General features: G+C 38.0%; 1 protein-coding gene across 2 annotated transcripts in view; it reads left to right on the forward strand.

Annotated features, from left to right (window-relative positions):
• UNC13C (unc-13 homolog C) overlaps positions 1–24804 on the forward strand; it is a 550871-nt gene that overhangs the window by 515869 nt on the left and 10198 nt on the right. The gene's annotated exons all lie outside the window — the stretch shown is intronic.

Raw genomic sequence — 24804 nt, forward strand, 5'->3', positions numbered from 1 at the left:
AGGGGTTACAGTTCTAAATATCACTCCTGAAAATCAAGGAACGCTGATTTCCTACACGGGAAACTCTCCTCAGGATGGATCATCTCCTTTCCAGAGGCAGCAATTCTTCTGAGGAGTGTATTTCGAGTGGGGAAACAGTTCCATTCTAATTGGTGCCAGCACAGAGCAGTCTTGTGCCAGAAATGCCCCTGGAGGACTTTTGGTTGCTCAGAAACACCATTATCCTGAGAGGCCATTGGAGAGGAACATCATTACCTTAGACAGCTTGCCAAATCAAACAAATTAGAATCCTCCTATTCAGGGGTGGGGGTGGATGAGTAAAGGTTAAAACCTAATAAACATTGTAGACCGTAGCACATATTTGATCAGAAGATAGTTTCAAAGGCTTTCTTTATGTCAATAAAAATAGTTCCATATGACCTGTGGACAGCAGATGGGTTCCTTAGGAGAAACTACGGTTCAAACCTAATTATGTAGTTAGCATAAGCTTCAACTTAGTTTCTTGGTCTGCTTTTCAGCTTTTAAAAAAAAGAACAAAAATTTGTACCTAAGTTCAAAGTCCTGACTATAATTACTTTTGGATAAAGTGTACCTTAAAATAATTGCTACTATCACCCAAGTAGTTTTACTCCATCATTTAGACTCAACAGCAGTGGGTTTGATTCGGGTTTTTTGGTATCAACTGAATATAGTCAATGGCAGACACTGTGCTAAGTGCTTTAAATGATTCAATCTGCAGTCGCACGATTTATATAATACATTTACTCTAAAGTAAATACTGTCACTGTCTCATTTTTCAGATGCGAATTCAAGAGTTAGATTAAACTCATACCTCTAACCCTAGAGCGTACACGCTGAAGCCTGGGATATGTTCCATTAACGTTCCTCTCTAAGTTGATTTTGACCTCAGGTGACCTGTGTGACAGAATTATGAGCCATAAATTTTCAATGGCTAATTTTTGAAAAAAGATGGCCATGCATTCTTTCCAGCATACCTCTGGATAGACTCAAACTCTAGCCTCTTCTTTTTATAAAAATGTTATGTTTTTAGCGAAAGTTGACACAGCAAATTGGGTTCACATTCTACAATTTCTGTGGAAACTGTCCTGTGGCATTGGTTGCATCTGGCACATGGTGTCAACATTATTCTTTTATTGCTGCTTGGACTTTATTTCTGGTTGTACTTCCACATTTGTGTTTTACAGCGGTGGCTGGCAACTTGGTCCTCTAGAGTCTGTCTGTTTCTTTAAGGGATCACAGTACTCATTGAGGATGACCTTTATTTTGTGGGCAGATCTGTTTTCTCACTAAGAAGTGACCTCACGAGAGCTTTGATTCAAGGTTTAAAGAGTATCTTAGGACCTTAGTTTCCAGGACTCCTTTATATGCAATTGGTTCAGTAAACTTGGACTGCTGACAAATTTGAAATCTGTTCCAAATATTTCATATATATATATATATATATATATATATATATATATATATATATATATATATATATATATATATATATATTATGTATATATATAGTATGTGTATATATAGTATGTGTATATATAGTATGTATATATATTGTGTATATATTTATATAAATTGGCCCTGATCAGAATAATGGTAGTGATCGCCAAGCCCCATCTCTTTCTTTATATAGACAGTACTATAGACTCGTTTGTTTGGGGAGCCATGGTTTTCCTTCTTTCTCTCTTGCACTGGAGAAGTGAGACCAACAGTTACAGCCTAGATGGCCACTCGTAAGCTTATAAGACACTAACCCAATAGTATGTGCATGCTGAGTTGCACCATTCTTGGCCTCTAAGCCCAGAAAAATAATCTGTGCGGTTTGGTTTCTTCAAAGATTTATCCATAACTGTACCCCATGTGTGTGTGTGTATGCATGCATCCATATACATATAGATGTATATACCCATATATACACACTTACACATATGCACATATAAATCTATATATTTTGGTGGTTGTTACAAGCCTATGTGTGCACAGCCTTCTTTATATTTGTATGTATTTATATATGTACACTTATATAAGTGAGCCTCCAAAAGTTCATGGAAGAGCCATTTTAATTTTACTTTCACATAAACTTTTAGTAGCTCCCTCAGATAATTTTGGCATTTACTAAAGCATCTTTTTTCTTGTGTATATCTTATTGACCTAGTGTACCTTGGCCAAGCAGGACTCATTTCACCTATATTGTACTTTACAGAGAATGATTTCCCCACATCACTGGGAAACACCAATAAGTGTTGGCCTCTGTAGGAGGGGACTTCATAAGTTCATTAAAAATAGAATGAAAAGATAATGGAATTCCCCACAAACATTTTGAAGAGACCTCATCTGTGTGTGCATATAGCTTTATAAAAGTGAGAATACATTGCGTCTTCTTGAGACTTATTTCACTCATTAAAGCATCCCTTAGATTCGTTCATCTTATTAGATATTATATATAATCTTCATTATTCTTACGGTTGAGGACTGTTGTAATGTATGTGTGCATGAAAATGATCCTGATGGCATTACTATTCACGGTATACATGTAAAAGCGGAAGTGCTGGATCATAATGCAGTTCTATTTCTAGTGTTTCTGAGGACGTGCCCTACTGTTTTCCAAATTGATTCTTATTATTTTGCAATCTCACCAGCAGTAGGCAAACCAGGGTTTCAGCTTCATCTTACCAGCATGTTTGCTAGTTTAAATCAGTGCCATTTGATCAGAAGTGAGACAATGTCGCTTTGTAATGTTGATTTGCATCTTGCTCATGGTTCACTGGAAGTAAGAATTGACTTGATGGTCAATGTGTTGGCACCAAACTCAATGGAAGCAAGTTTGCCTGGAAAAGTTAATGGCCTTCTGTCAATGATCTGATTTCAGCAGTGTTATGAGACTCAGAGCAGACTAAGAAGAAGGAATAAATGGTTCACCTCTGAAGAGTTAGCCACTAAAAATATGAATAGAAGTGGATCATTGTGTGATATAATGATGAAAGATGAGCCCCTCGGGTTAAATAGAACTCCGTATAACTGGGGAAGAGCTGCCTCTTCAAAGTAGAGTTAACCTTAATGCCTTGGGTGGAGCAAAATTCCAGGATCCTCATTTACAGAAGTGGTATGAATCAAATAAGAAGAAATAGATGCAAGATTAATTAATGATAAGACCATATAAAGTACAAAGTGTGAATCTAGGAAGATTATAAGTTGTCAAGTAGAATGTAAACAGAGCAATACCTGGGGGCCTAGATGAGATGGGCTGGTACTGGCCATCTTTAGACCAGCGGTTCTCAACCTGTGGGTCGCGACCCCTTTGAGGGTCAAATGACACAGGGATTGCCTAAGACCATCGGAAACCACATTATTTCTGACCGTCTTAAGAACAGAGACACCGCTTCTCTATCCGTCTCCAGCCGGGTCCGCCCACATAAGAGTTCCCGGCATGAAGACTATTACCCATGCTACACCATGATTCAAGACAAAATTTCATTGATTTGTCCTTAGAAGTAACTATTTCACAATACATAGTTAAATAGTTTTGTGATGAATCGCTATGCTTTAATTATGTTCCATTTGTAACAATGAAAATACATCCTGCATATCACATATTTACATTATGATTCATAACAGAAATAAACTTACAGCTAGGAAGTAGCACCAAAATCATTTTATGGTTGGGGGGGTCACCATAACATGAGCAACTGTATTAAAGGGTCACAGCATTAGGAAGGTTGAGGATCACTGAATTAGACAATCACATGGTTTACAGTGCCAAGAATGGCAAACTCAAGTGTAATGGTATTTCATTCATAGACAAAAAGAACATTTCAAGATCTATCTTGAAGTTTCAATGATAGGGATATATATATATATATCCAGTTAATAAAAATATTAGTTGGATTTATGCATCAGTCATAAAAGCCAGTGAAGAATTCTAACAAATTCAGTCTGAAATTGATCTAGCCTGCGATCAAGATGTGTAATAATTACTGGTGGTTAGAATGTGAAATTGGGAGAAAATATCTTTGGAGATGGAAATGAAGCTAGAGACGGCATAATTGAATTTTGTAAGATGAACAACTGCTTCATTGCAAATCCCCCTTTTTCAACAACATAAGTGGCCATTATAAACATGGACCTCTCTAGATACCGGAATCAAACTGACTATAGTTGAGGAAGAAATGACAGCCATGGTTCGTTGCCATCAACCAAAATAAGGCCAACTATGGGGCAGACCACCAATTGCTCATATGTAAGTTCTGATTGAAGAAAAATGAAAATGAGTCCCTGAGACCCAAAATACCACTTGAGTATATCCTTCTTGAATTTAGAAATCATCTCAGGAACATCAAGCATGACGAAAGCAAATGGTTGTTAAAAAGACCAGAATGTAAAGACTAAATGATGTCAGAAGAGACTCGAAGTGACTAAAAAGAAAGAATGAAATGAAAGAGCTGAAATTTTTCAAAAAGCAGTTCAAGACAAACGAAAGCATTATAACAAGATGTGCAAAGACAAAGAAAGAAAACACACAGCATAAGGTAAAAGAACTGAAGAAAAACATCCAACTGTCCGATTACAGCATTGACTTATTCCTTAGGTAGAGGAGTCAGCATCAACTACATGGCAGTGAGTTTGGTTGGGAATGGCATAGCGTGTTCTGCACGGGGCTGCTAACCTCAAGGTCAGGCATTCCAGTAGAGAAAAATGAGCTTATCTACACTTGTAATGATTTACTCTTGTAAAGCCATTGTCATGGTTTGAGAGCTGTGTGTTGCTCTAATGCTGGAAGCAATGTCACTGGTATTTCAAATACCAGCAAGGTCACCTGAAGGGAATAGAGTTCAGCAGCATGGCCAGACTACAAGCAAGCTACAAAGAAGGAGTCGGCTGTCCACCTCAGAGGAATTAGCCACTGAAACCGAATGAATAGCACCAGGACATTCTCTGTAACAGAAATGCTGTTAGAAAACCACAATAGGATTTTGCAAGACCAATGACTTCTTCGCCACAAAGACCTTTTGTCAACACTACACAAGGGGCTGACTGGAACATCCTGTCAATCGCTCACATTAGGAAGTCAAATTGCTCTTAATCACAGAATGACTAAGACAAACGGGAACAAAGTAAGAGCTGGAAAGAAAATTTCAAAGGGCAGTTTGAGAAGACAAAGTACTATATTTCCCCTTAAACCTATTGTTTGAAATTTATAACATTTTCTGAAAGAAAAATTAGACAAAGCATCTTATACAAATCAAAATTAAAGAATTTTAAAAGGAGTGATCGTTTATAAGCATCTGCTCTGTGGGGGAAAGTGAGTTCTACCAGGGTCAGGGTTAGGTCATTTTGTTTACATACTCCTGTGAAGGGATGTTACTATCGCAGAGGTTGGATTGTCCACGGCCACAGCTAGTAGATGGTAGAGACAGGATTCAAGCCCAGATCTTTGAGATTGTGCAAACACAATTAACTGCAAGGGAATTATGTAAAAATGAGGGGCCTTCACAGAAGTTCAAGGTAAAGTGTAATTGAACTGTTAGAAGTTCATTCATCTATCACTCTACCATCTGTACCCACTTCTCTGAAGGCAGAGAATCAAAGGACTCCTCTTTAATTTTCCACAATACCTAGAAAGGTGACACATTTAATCAGCTTTACAGATGCCAGATTTTAAAGGCCTTTGCAGTGCTGTTTAGAGATCAATACATGAAACAGGCTACAGAAAAGAAGAAAAGATTACACAGGCTTTCCTGCACCACGTTTGTTTGCTCTGCCCACTAGATCTGCTGGGGAAAGGACCGTATCAAATTCCCTTTCTCTTCTGACAAATGTTGCTCATTATGTCCATTAGAGTTCCTTCTATCCGTGATGTTGTCCTTCCTGAGTTAGACTTGATTAGGTCTGCTCTTGATGAACAGGGCAGAGCCGTCTATCACCCACCATTGCGTTGACTAGAGGGGAGTTCCTGCATGGCCTGCAGAGCACCTGCTTCAAGGTCACAGCTGCACTTGACCCTTTTCAAGGGCCATTTCTTCAGGCCCCTGACCTGTGGTGAAATCAGCTATCAAGTGATCTCATAGCCATCTCCTATGTCCCAGGCCCTATTGTGAAGAACCCCGTTCATAGGTGTTAGCCAAGTCTTCCATAACAAAGCTCATTTGTTTGTTTTTGTTTTTTTTAATAGCTCTTACCCCGTTCTTTATCTGTATTCTGCTGAGTGAGAATTCGAGTTTGATCACATTAAGGAAGTCAATTCTCTCTTCTGCTGTCACCCAGGCAACTGTTACTGAATCACTGCGGACACGGCTCCCGCCACCCCTCAAAGCATATGTTACCAATTTTCCTCTCAGCACCATTCAATTACTTGCTCACATGCTGCATTCAGCAATTTGCTCATGATATCTGCTCGGTGGGGAGGGTAATTCCTAGTCACACTAACAGAGCTGTGTTCGTGAAGTATGTGTGCTGAGCGATAGGAAAAATATAGGGTTTAAAATTGGTGAACTCAACCTGTCATCTGTTTCTCCTGCTCTAATCTTCTGGTACAGTTTGTAGCTTGAAGATGCTAAGTAGAAAATGGCATACATGCACTGAAACGATTCAGATAATAGGAATACTTAGGATGGAAAAAGCTGACTCCATACCCACTGTGTGCACTTCTGTTTCTTCTCCCAAATTTTTGTCCATAAATATAGAAACCTTTCCCCGATATTCTTTTCTCTCCTCAAAATTGGATAACATGAACACTGGTACATATTTTCATATCATTTTATAGAGTAATATATATGATGATAATACACTATTTCATTACTTATAAAAAGGTCTCATTTTTACCCAATATATTTCTATGTGCATCTATGCAAATATTTATATAGCAGGTCCATAGACCAAAGGTGAAGCATACTTTAACTAGTTCAATAATTAACCACACCAATAATAACCAAGGCATTGAATGGTTTTTATATGTCAGGGAGCGTTCTAAGTGCTGTAACAGTTATAAGTCATTTAAGTGAATACTCTTCTTAGTTTACAGAAGAGAAAATTGAAGACCAAGATAAACTTTTGACAATTGTACTTTAAAAAATGTAACACTGAAAATGAGATTTGAACTGTAGGAAAAACACAGAAATGAAAGTTATGAGAGCTATTTTGGGGGCAGATATTATTAAGAGCCAACATGCGTGGTCTAGATAACACAGAAAGTGACACAGAAAGTGACACAAGAAGGTGGGTAGTGAGCACTGTAGCTGAATGATTGGGAACTCATGCAGAGGTGACAGCGCCTTGAGGTGGGCAGTACTGGGACATGCAGAGGAAAGACCTGTGAAAGGCAATCATACTGTTTGTAAGTGTATATAAATTCACCATTTCACAGAATGTTACATATCTGTAGTAGGATAGAAGTTTGATTATATCGTGATGTGGGAATAATTTCCAAAGTCTTGCATTTACCTTGGAAATTTAGAATTTTGTCTCAAAAGCTACATGAGTGTTTGCTTGTTTGGAAGAAGAGAATAGAAGTTTGCATAGGTATGACTGATAACAGTGTATGAGGTTATAGGGGCCTGCACAAAGAATAGATTGAGTAAATTAAATTTAAAAAGAAATGATGGTTGAAGTGTCAGGTAGAATCAGCAAATAATGCAAACTTTCCAGTGGTTTGAACTTGAACAGCAGGAAGAGTAACGTCAAGGTTAGAAAAGGGCAAGCTGAGAACTGAAGGTGGTTTGAAAAGAAGAGAAATTAATTTCTGGACTGAATGAGGTTAAGCAAGGAGGTTACCAGCCATATGAAGGTCAAGGAAAAGGCAAATAGGTAGCAAGGAAACGGGAAATATATGAACTTGGAGAAGTTCAAAATAAGATGAAAGAAAGTAAAGAATAAGTGATTGAATAATCCATTTTTAAAAGTCTGAATTTCTAGAGGAAATTCATACGTTTATTTTACATTAGTAAGACAGCTATTTCTAATCTCTATTAAGATTTCATGAAAAACTCCCTGGTCTCAAGTTTCTCCAATTATAAATTTAGAATCTCAATTTGTTAATAACTGTTTACATCAAACTCTTTGGACACAAGTTGTAAAAATATTATATAGTATGCTACAATATTCTATCTTTGAAATCAGAATATTAGGAAGTAATTTTAAAAGGACTATATAAAAATAAGATTCTAAATATAATCTTTTGCAATTTCCATTCTATCTTTCAAATATATCGGAAGCATTATATGCAATTTTATATCCCTTTAATGTTACAACAAGAATATGTCTATTTAATATCATACTTAATGGTATTCAATGCCATTGAGTCAATGCTGACCCATAATGAGTCCTTGTGGGTTTCTGAGACAGCAACTGTTTACTGGAGTAGAAAGTCTCATTCTCCAGTAGAGCTGCTGGTGGTTTTGAACTGCTGCCCTTTTGTATCGCAGCCCAATACATAACCACTTCACCACCAGGGCAAGATGCTGACTGGTTGATTCTTTGCCAATGGCTATATATGTTTATTTCACATTTTTTTCTATCTTCATTTTAAATAGTAATGCTTATTTGTTTTTCTTGTGAATTGAGTGAAGGCTTACTGAGCAAATCAGTTTTCAATTCAACGATTCATTCTTGCTCGATTTCATCTCCTTGGTTGCCATCCTCCCAATGTCACACCACACGTCTAACTTGTGTTCCCTATTTCCTATTCGCACCATTCTGAACTGAACCCTTGAGAAAACGCTGCCCTTTTGATTGGGAATGGCTGAGCTGAGGAGTGCTACCTGGCTAGTGCTACTGCTCACCTCAAAGACTGGCCTGTTATTTGCCTCAAACGGAGCCACAGGGGTGACGTGAGTTCCATAGCGAAGGATGACGCGAGATGAGAGGCGTGAAGGTTCTGCTTGTCTGGCCAGTAAATCCTGGTCCTGTTGTACTGACAGTGATATCTTCAAGAACGTTCCATAAATGGAAATGCTGAATCCAAAGTTTTGAAGATCTAGAAAGCGTGTAAATCCACGTTACACTGCATTTCCATTTCCGCTCTCAGCAGAATAAATGTGTAGTGAAGCTATTCGCTGATAGAAACGGCAGTACTAACCATGTTATTCTAATATAAATTTGATTATAAATACAGTCTTCATATTAATTCTTTGACTTTCTTATTTTATCAATCTGTTTATGACTAATTTATTTATATAGTGGCACTTTAAAGATTATGACTTTATCCATTAAGAATAATAGTCATTTGCCCAGTGGATACCTTGGTCTCAAATTTTACCTATGTCGCTTTGACCTACAAATTTTTTCAATATATTATCCTTAGCAGATTTAGTTTTTTGCATTTAAAATCAATGAATACACTTCTAGTCATCAGATAAGAATCCTCCATATATTTTTCAGTTAGATTTTTCACCTTCATTAAATATATCAAAGTTTATTTTGTTTTAGGACATGGATCCCAGTTAAACCTCTTCTCCATGTGAAGTCTTCCAAAATATATACTGAGCGATCCTGATTTTCCCCAGTAATTGTTCCTTCTTACTTGCCCTTTTTCTGTTTCTGAACTTTTTATCCTAGTCTCTCAGACAGTCTGATAGTTCAGGATACGACCCCCGTCAACAAAATTGCTAAGATTTTTACCTCTTTTTGCTTTTCATAAGTTCTTAGCTAACATGCAATTGAATTTCTAAAGGAACTTTCTCATTAAAAATTTCATTAAAGGCATACTAAATATGCAAGTCAGTGACATTTTTAGAAGCATGGTTTATTTTGAATCATTCTATTATGACTGAATCAAATTTTCTCATTTTTACCAAGCTTTTAATTAGGTTTATTTCAGGATAAAATATTTTTTACTGTTTTGAAAATGATATCATTTAAAATGACATTTTAATCTCTTATCGAGTCAATTCAAGAAACTCGTTAAGTTGCCAGTAGTTTTTCAATTATGTTTGCCTTTAATAAAGCATATTGTTGGAAAAATTAATCTCAGTTTCTAAGAGTCATGCTATCTTTTCTGTTTTTTAAATGATTGCTTTTATATGACTTTTTAGGCATGTAGTTAATAAGGGTTGTATTATCAGATTAACTGGTTTTGCTTCTCTACAGAACATAGCTTAAGAGAGCAATGATAGTGTAAATTCTATTTTCTTATCAATTTTAAAGGAGGTTTGAATGATTGACATGCATGTATGATATCATGAATGGGTACTTAAATTTACCAAATGGCCTTTAGCACTTACTGTGAAAATTATTTATACTATTTATTAGGGTAACAGTTTAGCAGACTTTTCTTAAGATAGTGTACTTAGTTCCAGTTAATTTTATTTTTCATTATTTCATTTAGACTTTTTTGTAACTCTATGTAATTTTTTACCTAGTTTATGTGCCTACCTTAGTTTTTGCTCACGCACAAAGGATATGTATAGATAAACATGTAGAATTAATGAGTTAATAAATTTTCTTTAGCTAACCAGAAAATGAAATTAACTCCCACTAAAAGTGAATACAATATATATAAAACAGTTAAGGAAGAGATATTGAATTTAATTCAAGTTAATGCAAAAAAAAGAATAGCTAAATTAATGGAGAAATATCATGCTCAGGGATTATAAGATAGTATACTTGAAATTAAGATATAGGTATTCAAATATATTTATTGAAACCATTTATAATAACCCAAATATGTATTAATAGAAAAATGTATGAGCAAATTTATGAACACATTAATAAAAGCATAAAGTTATTTTAAAGAGAAATTTATTTCTAAAATATTGAATGAAATAAAGCAAGCTAAAGAACACTCTTGATACTATTTATGACTAAGTTTTTAAAAATATCCATATTGGTGTATTCATAAAAGTATAAACATATGTAAACGTGGTAATTACATAATCTGGTGTCAGTTTGGGACTTGAGAGGATTAAGAGTGAAGGGGTGGAGTCTAGTCTGTCAATTGGGTCATAGCCAATGAGACTTTTGCGTGGGCATGGCCTTCTGAGAATTCTGGGAACTCCTATATTTTCCTCCTTGGAGATGGAAGACATGTCTCTCTCTCTCTGCTCACACCCTGAGAGATATTCTACTGACCCCATGCCTGAGGAACTGGAGGGGACACGAGGAGACTCCTGCTAGTGCTGAGAAACTTCTACCACCACTGGATCTAAAAGACTTTGCACCCACTGGCCTGGGATTGTCCTATATTTGATTGCACGTGTTTCGTGAGTCTGAAGAGGACTGTATAAATTGGTATCAGACATGGGCTAGTATTGGACTTATGTACTTGATCTGGACTGGGCTGGAATGTCTTCTCAATATTCAATTGCTATTGTATATACTGTGATACAATATTGTATATATTGTATATATTGTGATACAATAGCAAAATTATAAATTTGGTTTAAGTATTCATCCTTTTTCTATCAAATTTCTATAACTGCATATTTGGTAAATATTGAGTGTCTACTGTATGGATAAGATATAAAGGCAAAGATCTGGCCATCATAGGGCTTATACTTTAATAGCAAAAGCAAATAAATACACATTGAAGTTGTTAAGGATTTCCTCTTTCATGGATCCACACTCAACCCACATGGAAGCAGTAATCAAGGGATCAAATGACATTGCATTGCATAAATCTGCTTTCAAGACCTCTTTCAAGTAGAAAAAGCAAGGAGGCTACTTAGAGGACTAAGGTTAACCTGTCAAGCCATGGGATTTTCAATCGCCTTATATGCATGTGAAAGTTGGACATTGAATAAGCCTGAAGAAGACAATATATTTGATATGTATCAAGGAATGCCAAAGAACAAGCAACTCTGTCTTGGAAGAAATATGCTCATTAAGAGTTGGAATGATGTAAATAAAGCAGTGGTTCTCAACCTTCCTAATGCCGCGACCCTTTAATACAGTTCCTCGTGTGGTGGTGACCCCCTACCATAAAATTATTTTCATTGTTACTTCATCTGTAATTTTATGACTGTTATTAATTGAGTGACCCCTGTGAAAGGGTCATTCAACCCCCAAAGGAGCCGCAGCCCACAAGTTGAGAACTGCTGGTGTAAAGACTTCTGCTTGCATACTTGGGTCATGTTGTCAGGAGAGACCAGTCCCTGGAGAAGGACAACATGCTTGGTAAAGATGAGGGACAGCAAAAACGAGAGAGACCCTCAATGAGACGGATTGACACAGTGGCTGTCTTATGCACAAGGTTGCTATGAGTTGGAACCAACTTGATCAACCTAACAACATCACCAGTGACATGATATTGGAAGGCAAAAAAATACCCTGAAGGGTAACTAGGACTCACAGTCTTGAGACCACCAGTCTCTATTGGACCAGGAAATTTGATCTCTTACGAAGAGCTCGGTTCCACGATTTTCTCTCTCCAGACACGATCTAGTTTCAGGGTCATGGAGACTGATGAACGAATTGTTTCCATATGTATTTTTAAATCATTTTTAATCACCCCCTTCTTCCCACACCCCCAGGGAATCATTGCTCCCATTACTATATTTGATGGTTTATCTGTCAGGGGTTTCGTGCATTGGACAATCTTTATTTGTCATTCTTTCCTGTAACCAGGAGCTACCAATAGTTGCACCTTCAATGACTCCTCACAAGCTTTTAAAACCCCCAACAATCATCAGCCACACAGGAGGTAGAGCACTGCCCTGGGGAACTCTGTTATGCTATTTGACCTCGGTGTCCCCAGGTCCAATAACTCGTTCCCTTGGGATGTTTGGGGAACTCATTCACAATGGTAAATACACATATAAACAAATCCTATCAAATTTACACAGATTCACGTGAGTCCTTCCTGCACCTGACCTGGTCAGCCTGTGTGTCTAGCCCAGTATCTACTTGTAGATAGCTAATAGTGCAGTATTGTGTCTATAACAGTATTTGTTGCCTTTAACTCTTCCAAACTTTACAGTGCCTTCTCCTGCACCCAATTTAAAGCTTGTGTACTCACTAGAACCATTTGTTAGACTAGCTCGCCTCTATTTAATGTCTATCAGCCCTCTGTCAAAGATTAGCTGTCTGTAATGGGATGGATTTACTCTTAGAGTCTCAGCTCTGTTTTTTTTCTCTAGGTAGCTGTCATTGTGCTAGGCTATTTTGAGTGGGAGAAGGTTCCCACTTTGCTGTTCTTTAGTAGTGTTTGCTTATTTGTAATCTCTTTCCATACAATATTTAGTTTTTCTGTCTCTTTAGGAAATAATGCTGGGATAGCACTTTACCTGCAGATTGCTTTGGGTAATCATGGCATTTTCACAAGGTTTATTCTTCCTCTCTGGAAGCATGGTATATTTTGCTATTAATGTATTCTCTCTTAGTTTCTTCTACTAGTGTTTTATTGTTACAAGGCCTTTGTTTCTCTAGTTGATTTATTTATAAGTATTTCATCTTTGGGACAGCTATTATAAAAGGTAGTTTTTCAGATCACTTTCTCAGCATAAAAAACATCCAATTGAATTTTGTATGTTGTCATCTGAATCCCATTTAATCATCAATTATTCATTTTGGCCAGGATTTGGAAAATTTTGTATCAATTTTCTTTTTCAGTGCTATCTCTGCTTGGCTTTTGGTATAGAAGCTAACTTTTTTTTAATGGAATTCAGTTTTCCAAATTGTTCTATTCTCTGAAATAGTTTAAGTTCTCTGAAATAGTTTAAGTTGAAATGATATTACCTTTTTTTTCTAAATTTTTTGTTAGAATTCACCAGTTAAGCCATCTCTGGGCCAGTTTTGTTTTGGTTTTTTGTAGGGGCGGGGGGTTTATGACATGAACCATTTCTTCTTTTGTTTTAGGTCTTTTCTACTAAAGTCTATACTAGTGGAGATGATAGGTTTCTAAAAATTAATCTATTTCTTCTAAGGTTTTCAAATTTGTTGGAGTACAATTCTTCACTGTATTAATAAAATCTTAATGGTTGATCATGGTGGTGAATTTTTTTCTTCTACTTGTTTGTCCTTCATGAAAGACAGAATGTAGAAGTCTATTTTATTTTAAAAGGGGTAATCAGGAGTAATATGTTTTATGGAATAAATGTCATGAGGAAAAAGAGCAGAAAGAAATTGTGGGTGGCTGTGGGGGGACAGAAGGCTCCAGGGTGCCTTGGGTGCTTAGAGTTTCCTATTGTAGAGCTGCCTTTTTCTTGCTGATTTTGATTAAGAGCTTGATTAATATATTTTGAAACTTTCATGGGAAGCACAGGTAATTTTTAGCATTAAATCTTCTTGTTCAGTTGACCATTTACTATGCAATGCCCTTCTTGTGTCTCATTCTGGATTTTACCTTAATATCTACTTTGATAAATTAATATTGACATTCATTTGATTGCCATTATCTCGATACATTTCCATCCTTTGGTTTTTCAAAACAATTTTAGTGATTTAAATATATTAAAGGGTTATGCAACCATCACAACAATCCATTATAGAACATTTTCTTTATTCTCTTACCACTAGTAGCTCCCCATGTCCTTCCAACCTCCCTGACACATCCCTAAGGAACTATGAATCCAGTCACTGTCTCGATGGAGTTTGGTGGATCCGTTTTATTGACATCTCTATGGTGGGAATCATTATATGAGTCCTATTTCCTGATCCATTGAGCTCTTCTTCTTTCCTTTGGATACTTAGACATCTTGGGGGATGGTATCAGCTCGTTTCACTATTCTAAAACCTTCCCGAAATTGTACATTCGTAGTACTTGTGGTAAAGTTGGTCTCGTCTTTACAAAATCCTTTAATTTCTTTCTATCTTGAATTGTCCTGATTTGGGGTTGGCAGTATTTAAAAAGATACTCTCAGTATGTAGCCTGTTTCCATGTGATGTTGGATGGCTATTCTGGCATCCTGTTAGCTAAGGTCAGGGAGCTTTTTCCCACCAAAAAAGAACTCTTGGAGGCCAGTAGGGGGCAGCTCGGGGAAAGGCTGATGTCTGTGAAAGTGGTGGCTGGTGACAGGTTCTATGTCTGCAACTGTGCTTGCTGTTGTTCTGATGAAGTAGAGCTCACCCCCTCTTCAGGCAGAGTGCACTAATCCATAAGGACATCTATCTGGCATGAGACAGAATAGGGGTTTTACAGGGGTAGGCATCTCTGGTCTCTATGAGAGTATAGGGAACAAGGAAGGATCATACTTTTTTTTTAGTATATGTTTCGTTTTTGGAGGGGTGCTCATACAACACTTATCACAATCTATAAACACATCAATAGTGTTTTTTAATTGTTTTACTGGGTGCTCATACAACTCTTATCACAATCCATAAAGACATCGATTGTGTAAAACACATTTGTACATTCATCGCCCTCATCATTCTCAAAACATTTGCTCTCCACTTAAGCCCTTGGCATAAGCTCCTTGTTTCCCCCCTCCCTCATGAACCCTACATAATTTATAAATTATTATTTTGTCATATCTTGCACTGTCTAAAGTCTCCCTTCACCCACTTTTTTGTCCATCCCCCAGAGAAGAGGTTGTATGTAGGTCTTTGTAATTGGTTCCCCCTTTCCAACCCACCCTCCTTCCACCATCCCAGTATCATCACTCTCAGTACTGGTTCTGAAGGGATCATCCACCCTGGATTCCCTCTGTTTCCAGTTCCTATCTGTACCACTGTACATCCTCTGGTCTTGCTGGATTTTTAAGATAGAATTGGAATCATAATAGTGGGGAGTAGGAAGCATTTAGGAACTAGAGGAAAGTTGTATGTTTCATCCTTGCTACCCTGCACCCTGACTGGCTCCTCTCCTCCCCAAGACCCTTCTGTAAGGGGATGTCCAGTTGCCTAGAGATGGACTTTGGGTCTCCACTCCCCTCATTCACAATGATATGATTTTTTGTTCTGATGAATCCTGATGCCTGATCCCTTTGACATCTTGTGATCACACAGGCTGGAGTGCTTCTTCCTTGTGGGCTTTGTTGCTTCTGAGTTAGATGACTGCTTGTGATAGCCAGGCACCATCAGCTTTCTTCACATTTGCTTATGCACCCGCTTTGTCTTCAGTGATTATATCAGGAAGGTTTTGCCACCTACCAGCATGGATACTGCCTCCTCTCTAGCTGAGTTGTTTTTGTTTTTTTCAGCTTCTTCTCTATGAGGGTTCTAGGATATCATCTGTATTTACTTCATTTGACTTCTTGAGTCTGTGTTGTACAGGGTCTATGTAGTATGTCAGCCTAGTCTGCAATCTTGTGGGAAGCTCCTTTTCATTCTATTGGAATTGACAATTTCCTAGCACACATAATATTTCTTCATTTATTTTTTAAGAGAGACTATTTGTGTGATGAAGGTAACACACAGATCAATACTCAGTTTATTTTCATCAAAAATGCTTGTGATGTCTTTCACTGTATTTAAAAATTAAAAGCATGAGGAAAATTCTTTTTATTAATATGTAAATTAAAAGCAAGAAGAAAAACCTTCCCCATTAAGGACTTCAGACCCTCTTGATAGCTGCTTTCCTGTTCAATCACACATCTTGCTCTCGTACAAAATGCCTTCCCAGTGCCAGACACAGATAGGGAATGTCAATCTAAAGAAGACTCCACCTTTATTCTCATAAATAAGTCTAATAAGAGAGAAGTATGCTTCTCAGATTTTAATAGTACCAGGCTCACGATTAGGCTTTTTACAAAGCAACCTCTCCAGTCATGGGTTCTTCCGCTGCGTGTAATTTTGTCAGACTTTAAATTTTCTGAGCCCTTGCACTTTTAAAATGGAGTTGGTTTCATTCACACATGAGCAACAATTTGGCTGAAATTTATCATTCTAGGATCCTAGACACTCTCTCTCCTTCCTTATGAATGGTATGTTGTGAGTAAAAAGTATACAGCAGCTAGAATTTTATTCCTTTTTTTTTTCTTGGATCCTTTTGAAATATGTATGAGACATTTTCCTCCTATCTTTGAAATTTAAATATGCCACCTCACTCTATAGCTGTTCTTAGGATTCTTTCCCAGAAATCATCATCTGAAAGTCAGGACCCTTTGGCACGGGATATCTGTATCTATTATGCACTGATAGGACTTCCACATGCAGAGACACCCTTCCGGGAACAGGCTGTGTTCTCTGAGTTCTTAAGTAAAGGGTGAACATCTCTTGGTTTCCATTCCAAGTCATAGCAAATGTATGGGACCACGCAGAACTACATTGCAGAGTTTTGTATACTGCCGGAGCTCTCTGACCCCAGAGAAGCTGGCGGGTTCAAACTGCCAGCCTCCCGTTAGTATAGCTGTGACGCATTATTGTGCCATTGTTTTATGTATACTCAACCTCCAATGAGAAAATCTATTCAGGTACAGATTTTTTTAAACACACAAGGTGTTTAGATTACACTTAGCTACTTCACAACACTTTCTCGTGACTGGCAGATGCAACACGCAGCCCAAAGCCCCCGTGTGGGGATACATCGACCCTAGGTTGGTTTCACTTATTTGAACGAGCTCCATTCCAACTACTACATTTTCCAACCCGCCCCTTTCATGAATAATTCCCTAACTTCTTTCAGTTTGTAATAATTTACCAGATAAAAATATAGACATACCAAGGAAATATACTACCTCACCCTTCAATGGATAGCAGTGTTCTCTAGGAATGATGGTGTATTAATCGATAATTACTGGCACGTTAAAAATAATTCTCAGGCACTAATCAGGCTTGGGGTTACTCAGAGTTGGCATGGGGTCAATGTCAGGGACGTGAATCCTAGTGGCACCGAGGTAAAGCGCTGGGTTGGTGCCCAAACTCATGCCATCAAGTCGATTTTGGCTCAGAGATGTCAACAAATGGCTGGAGCACAGAAATGATTGCCAAAGCTGTTATTTTAATGACTGCCTTGAATCTCTTTAAATATACGATAGTGAACAAAGCACAGCAAAATCCAAGACGGAAAACAAGAGAAGCCATTTCCTAGTTAGCTCACCTGCAGTGATGGCAACACCTTATGGGGCCAGAGGGAGCCAACCCTGTAGGCCAGGTCACCTTTGATCATGTAGCTGTGACACTGTCGGATAAATGCCCCAGAAAGGAAAGCTGTTGTCAGGGGCTTAAGCCCACTTACCTGTTTGGATAACTTCAGAAGCCAATTTTTTTAATTTAATTTATATAGGAGGCTACATAAAGTTTATGGGAAAATTGAATTACTAGTGAATGGTAATTGTTCCACAAACATTTTGCACTTCCCTGATTTTACAGGAAGTTGCCTGGGTAGTTAGGGCTAATGGTTACTTAAAAAAAATACATTGCTAAATGCTTATTAGACTATTCTCTATCACCCACCAAAATGTTAGTACATTCAATGAATCATTCAATTATATAGCACTGAGCAGGACTTTCAGTCCCCTGTCCTTTGGCCATTGTTTACACTCATTCTCCAACCACGTTGGTGGCAAAGAGCACATACTAGAGGGCTTCCAACTGTTCATGAAAAATCCCACAAAACTTGAAAGCCTCTTGTATAGGTTAATTCGTGTGGATTAAGAATCGACACTATTGTCAAGTGTTCATACAAAATTGGCAAATGAATAAAACAATCCTATATTAGGTTGTTTTCATATTCAGATGAATAAGAAATGAACATATCTCATAACTCTCGCCCCTTTGAGCACAAGTAACTGCCTGGAAAGTATAAGAAGGCTTTCTTCCACTTCCAAAGGTTGTGATTCAATTTTACTTTGGAACTGGCAGATTTTGCCATGGACAAATGCTAGACGATCAGGTTTGGGGCTTTAGTAAAACAGACCTTCCAGATGGTATGAGCTAGGAGGTAAAATGTATTGTTTCTTAGAGTGGGTGAACAATTCACCTGTGACTGCAGTAGGTATCTCCTGTAGCTCCAGCATCTGGGACAGTGGGAAATGAAGGAACATGGGAGATGGCTATAAAATGAGTGTGCAAGCTGAAGCGATGCCAAGCGGTATTAATAATTGGTAAGAAAATCCACTTCAGTGACCTTTACAAAGTTTTCTTAAAACAGTAAAATGATTCCATGGCAAGTATAAGAGGAATGGGTAACAAGTAGGAAAACTCATGGTAAGAAACGAAGCGTTTCCATTTCTTTGTGATCAAGAGTAGTCTGGAAGGTGCTCATGTGGCTTCCCTAATGATCTGCAGTGAGCATCTTTTCGATACCATGGAGGATAAATGCAGTCGGAGTTTTGGTCATCTCTCAACAGTTTCCCTTTCAATGCTGTAACACGTGAGAGTGCCTTTAGTGTGTTCTTTGTCCGTACCTCTGCCACCACTAGGGCACCGTTCTTTTCCCATTAATGCACATAGATATGCTTCCATTGAGTTGCTTTAGTGCTCATCTAGAGTCCAGAAGTGGCAGGACCAACATGCCCAGGGTCAGTTATTGCTGCTATCCCTGCGTGATGCTTTGTGCAAATGTCACTCCCATCTTAAATCCCTTTTCATTCCTGCATTGCGTACTTGGAAGGCTATTGGGCCATCCTTTGCTTATCCATGTGAGATACCACATGGGTTTAACACTTGGAAACAAAGAGAGAGCAACACATTTTGCCGTCTGTGTAGGAACAAAATAAGATATGAGCCGTGACCGACCGTCGACTGTTTCTGAGAGAAATGGCTGGACATCAGGCATGCTCTTATTTACACATGATCTGTGGACTAATGTCTCGATGAAGTTTTCACTTTATCCACTATCACGCAGTTATTAAATATGATGACTGAAGTTTGAACCATGTTATCAGGGGACAGATATTATTTAACTAAATTGTGAAAATCAACATCTGGACATATCAAGGCATGTGGTGCTTGCACAATCTACTTGGTTACTTAATACGTGCTGAAAACATGGTATGGACAAAATTAAGTAGTATGGATTGATAATAATAGAAGCTTCCTCTCACTATGATGAAGCATGAGGCAAAGTGTGCACAATTAACTAATACTAGAATTAGCATGGGAGCCATCGAGTGACATGGACAAAAGACTATGAGAGCATCAGCCCCACAGCACAGCCGTAGCAGTCATGAGAGAGCTTTTTAAAATAAGGTATTCCTCCCCTAATCCTCAGAAAACTATATTTAGCCCTTAATTCTACTTTTTCGGGGTTTGTACTCCATTAAGCACTCCGTTTCAGGACTATGTTTAACTTGATTGAGCAGTAAATTTCCCATTTCGTGGTAGACATGGAAATGTGTATTTTGAAAAGACGAGTAAATGTTTCCACCCAGGAGGCTTCAGAAAAATGGTCGAGCACGGCTGCGTACACGGTAGTATTCTTGTACGTCTTCCTTTTTACCCCTCAAGCAAGGTCTTTCATTAGAAAACATACCACGCCCACTTAGGAAAAACAGGTGCAAGATGACAGAAGAGCAAGTTAGAAAACTATATGTACTGCCATTAAGGTGATCCTGATTCATAGAGACACCTCTGACTGGCAGAAATGCCGTGTGGGCTAAAACTAACCCCTTGTGGTTAGCAGCCTAACCCATCGGCCACCAAGAAACCCTACTTTGGGAAAGGGGAAGACAAACCCTAGGCATTTATAAAAGTAACATTTAAAAGGTGTGGGGTACATATTGTTCATTAGCTATGAAATGATTGATATCCGCATAAAAGTCTTCTTCCATTAGCAAGTGCACATATTTGCTTAGGAAGATCTTAGATTTTATGCCACGTAACCCTCTCACAATATATCGTAAAGGTCTGGAAGTTATGCTGGCAGTTGGGAACTCAGACGAAGTGCCACCACCTGGCAAGTGCTTTGTGTTTGTACATTAGAAATGCTTGTCCTCAGACCACCCCCTGGGCCCACATCCATTCAGTCAACCAACTGCAGATCAAAAATGTTTGGAGATAAATAAGAAAGTAGTCAAAGAAACACTAAGAGGGGGATTTAAAGTAGTGTTGGTAGGCTCTATGAAGTAATGACATTTATCCGTGTGCTTTGAGCAACTGCAGGGAATCCCGCCATGAAGTGGAGGCATCTGTGTTACAGCAGTAACCTCTCTGACCATTCCCTGAGGTTTCCGCAGTGCAGACTCGAGCCATTGTTACGTGACTGCCCATAAAACTCTAAAACCAAACTCACTGCCCTGCGGTGAATGATGCCTCCTAGTGACTCCCTGTGGGTTTCTGAGACTGTAAGTCTTCATGGGAATAGAGAGCCCATTCTTTCGCTCACAGAGCTGCTGGTGGTTTTGAACTGCCAACACTGTGGACACAGCCCAACACGTAACCACTACACCACCAGGGCTCCTTTACTGCATAGAGTAATGCACATAAAAACCTCCTTTGGTCGGTCTTAACCCAGGATCCTTGAGTATAACAATGGAGACAGCCAAGTTGGGTGTTTTCCTGTATTGCTGATAGATCTTTTCTATTTAACTCTAATTTTAACAACAAAAGTTAACAAAACCAAAAACTGTCCTAATTAAGAAAACACCAAGTGTTTCATTTGGTAGTGGAGCATTCCCTGATGACATATGAGGGCTCTCAGAAAACTCATTTATCTTGGGCTGAACCCAGGAACTCTTAGGAAAGAATGAATTCTAAAATTGTTGAGGAAGAACTCCTCTCGTTACGGTGTTGGCTACAGGCAATCGTTAACTTAAATAACTGTAATATCTATGTTTTAAAATCATAATTCACATATAAATCATAAAAATTTAATAACTTGGAAACGTTCACGTAAGGTTTGAGTTAATATGGATCTGTATATGGGACAGTTATGAACTAGGCACACACTATACCATATACTGGAGGGTGTTTGTTTTTCATAATACCTCGTTTTAGCTTCAAAACAACCCTTCCAGGTAAGTGGTTTTATCCTCTCTTAAAAAATAAATACATGTTCCTGGAATTTCAATTTGCTGTTATTGAGTGTCTAAGAGATAAATAATCCCAGCAATCTGATATCATGATAGAGGATTTTTGCACTTTGCTATAAAATGGGCTTATTTGTATTTCTTTAAGTACTAGCAGAGAAATTTGGACATAGCTTCAGAGTATAATAGAAGGATATTCCAAATAATATGCTTTATCTTGATAAAGGTCCATAGATTGATAAAAATATAACCAAAGGGACCCAGTTCAAGGGTTGGGTTCTCAAACTTATTCACTGTAGAGGAAAAGGAAAGGTGTGTATATTTTACTCTACTGGGAATACCATGGTGAAATGACAATAATTCATTTTTACAAACTGAAAGGGATTTTAAAAATAAATCTGACCAGGCCATTCATAACTAAAATGTTCAGAGACTTTTCAACAGCTCTACTAGAATGTCTGAGGATTGGATACCATTCAAAGGACCACCTTGCTTTCCACGTCTGTTGCTCTATCCTTAATTAACTAGTTGTGATTTCTGGAGCGCACGATTCTGTTTCATACATCTATCATAGTACACGTGCTACTAGGTGAATTCCAACTCAACATTCAAATACTTCCATGAGCCCAGGAAAACTACCTAAGTAGTATATATCTATATTTTAAGTTCTGCCCCTTCACCAACAAAATCTGAGTATTAGAAAATCAGAGAAAAATTTCCATTAGTTCATATGCAATTCAGATGACACACTCAAGATGACTTGAGGAGGACGAATAAGAAATTATGTGGAAAAGTGTGGACAAGCTTAAAGAAAACAAGGAGGAATAGTATACTATCTTCCCTGGGAAGCACAAGAATCAGGCAGAATGTCACAGAAGAAGAGCGGCTTAAGAGAAGCTGTGACATTTGGTTGCAGGGCTCGGCCAGCTAAAGGGGCCCCAGAGGGGAGGGAACTGAAGAAATCTACCCCTGACCTAACTCTTTCTTTCTGTTCTCTCACCAGGATGCACATAACTACAAACAGTATAGAATAGTCCATTGAGGAACATACAGATGGGCCTCAGAGGGATAAGAACAGAGTGAAGGAAATGAGAAAGTAAATCTGCAGAGTAAAATGGAAGATAAAAAGCAGATTCACTTTTAATACTATCATGCTTTGGAGATCTAAGCCAATAAGATTAGCCAAGGGAGTAAGAGGTATAAAAGGTGGGAAAGGAAAGTTAATGGTTTCCTTAAATATGTATCTACAGAATGAAAAATTAGTTAATTAAACATCTTTCATAAAAATTACTGTTAGCTGGATAAAATATGTATATACATACAGAGAATCACGAACCTTCCTATTATAACCTTTGATCAGCTATAATAGCAATAAATGGTAAAAGAATTATGCAGTATCTAAAGAAAATATTTTCTTACAGTACAAAAGAGTCATGGAAGACTCGATATCAAAAGAATGTTACCAATTGAAGGATTATATAAAACGTTTTTTAAAAGAAGAATGTTTAAGACCTCTATTGTCACCACATAGATGACTGTGTCTTGTTCACACTACATGCATTGCATATTTGAGTCAAAGTTCTCCCAATAGCAAGCTAAATTGCTAGCAATTTGGAGTCGAAAGATGTGTTCTTGCCTTTCCTCTACTGCTAGGGAAGCTTGTTAAAGAAAGCAAGAGACAAATGGCCCTTTATAGTGAGCGATCATTCTCTTTGCAAAAGAAGCCCAGTAGACCTGCTGCTCGGAGTCTTGTTTCTAAATACACCCCCCCCCCCTTATTTATGTTCTGCCTTCAAGGGTGTTTTTTTTTTAATAATCCATCGAGGTGATCATTACTTCATTTTTACTTTTGCTGCTCTAAATTCAAGAGCAAGTTTTGGAGTTTCGTCTGGCATCTGTTTGGCTCTTTTTCATTCTCTCTTGGTTCATCTGGTTTGGGGCCATCAAAATGCTTCTCCATTCAGCCATCATATAATCGAGGTCATATTTTGAGTCTCTGGATATCCCTTTGAGCAACTGAAGTTCAAACTGGTGGTACTGAACTTTGTCCTCGTTTCTTTCCATGGAAGGAGTTGATTTGGATTCATTTGGATTCCATTCCGCCGCTGTTTGATGGTGAGGCAAAAGTAATTCCAATGAAATAGTTGATTCTGTTGCAAAATCCTATCAGGTGATCTCTAGAATAATTTTATCATCAAGCCGTATTTTCCAAATATCAATCCTCTTCCTCTGAATGTATTGGTTTTTAATCACTAGTGATTATCACTGCATCTTAATACCATGCTTAATTACTTTCATACTGCTTGACTTGGTACAAAAAGAAATCTTTGATATCTTCATCTTTGGCAAATATTATATTACACATAATGATGTGTATCGGGACAGGTCTTTCTGATAAATTGAAGCAGAATGGTGTCACATTCACTTTCATTTTCAGTATGAACTATCTGACTTTGCAATTCAAGAGGGCTGATTAGTCCGTTTCAGCTCGCTGATGCCTCCCATGTTGATCTTTAAGTGTTCCAGTTTTATGACTTCCACTGTTTGTACGTTCCATTGTTTGGATATTTCAATTATTAACGGATGTTTGCAGCCATTCTTCTCAGTTGGGGCCATGCTGCTTCAGCCAAGGAAGGCCCTGAAGGTCTTCCTCTGCATACATATCATGGAGGTTGGCTTTCCTTTGAAGAGACAGCTCCTGCTAACTCATGTTTTCTTTCCTCTTCTGGATTTAGACCACAAAATGTCCCACTTCCATTCCTAAATTTTGCATTGGCTGGCCAGTGTTTCTTAGAAAGGGTCCAACTGTTCCTAGTTTGTAATCTGCCTTCGTTTGGAAGCTCCACTGAAACCTCAGCCCCGGGGATGCCTGTGGTCACACAGGCAGCAGAGCTTCACGGGAGATGAAAGATGCTGCAGACATCGTGAAGTTTTGCAAGGCATGAGAGTTTTGGCCAAAGCTTCTTGCCAAACCTTATCTGGTAGCTTCACGAGACACTTTCCCTGAACG

Source organism: Tenrec ecaudatus, chromosome 14, assembly GCF_050624435.1.
Source record: "Tenrec ecaudatus isolate mTenEca1 chromosome 14, mTenEca1.hap1, whole genome shotgun sequence".
NCBI lineage: Eukaryota > Metazoa > Chordata > Mammalia > Afrosoricida > Tenrecidae > Tenrec > Tenrec ecaudatus.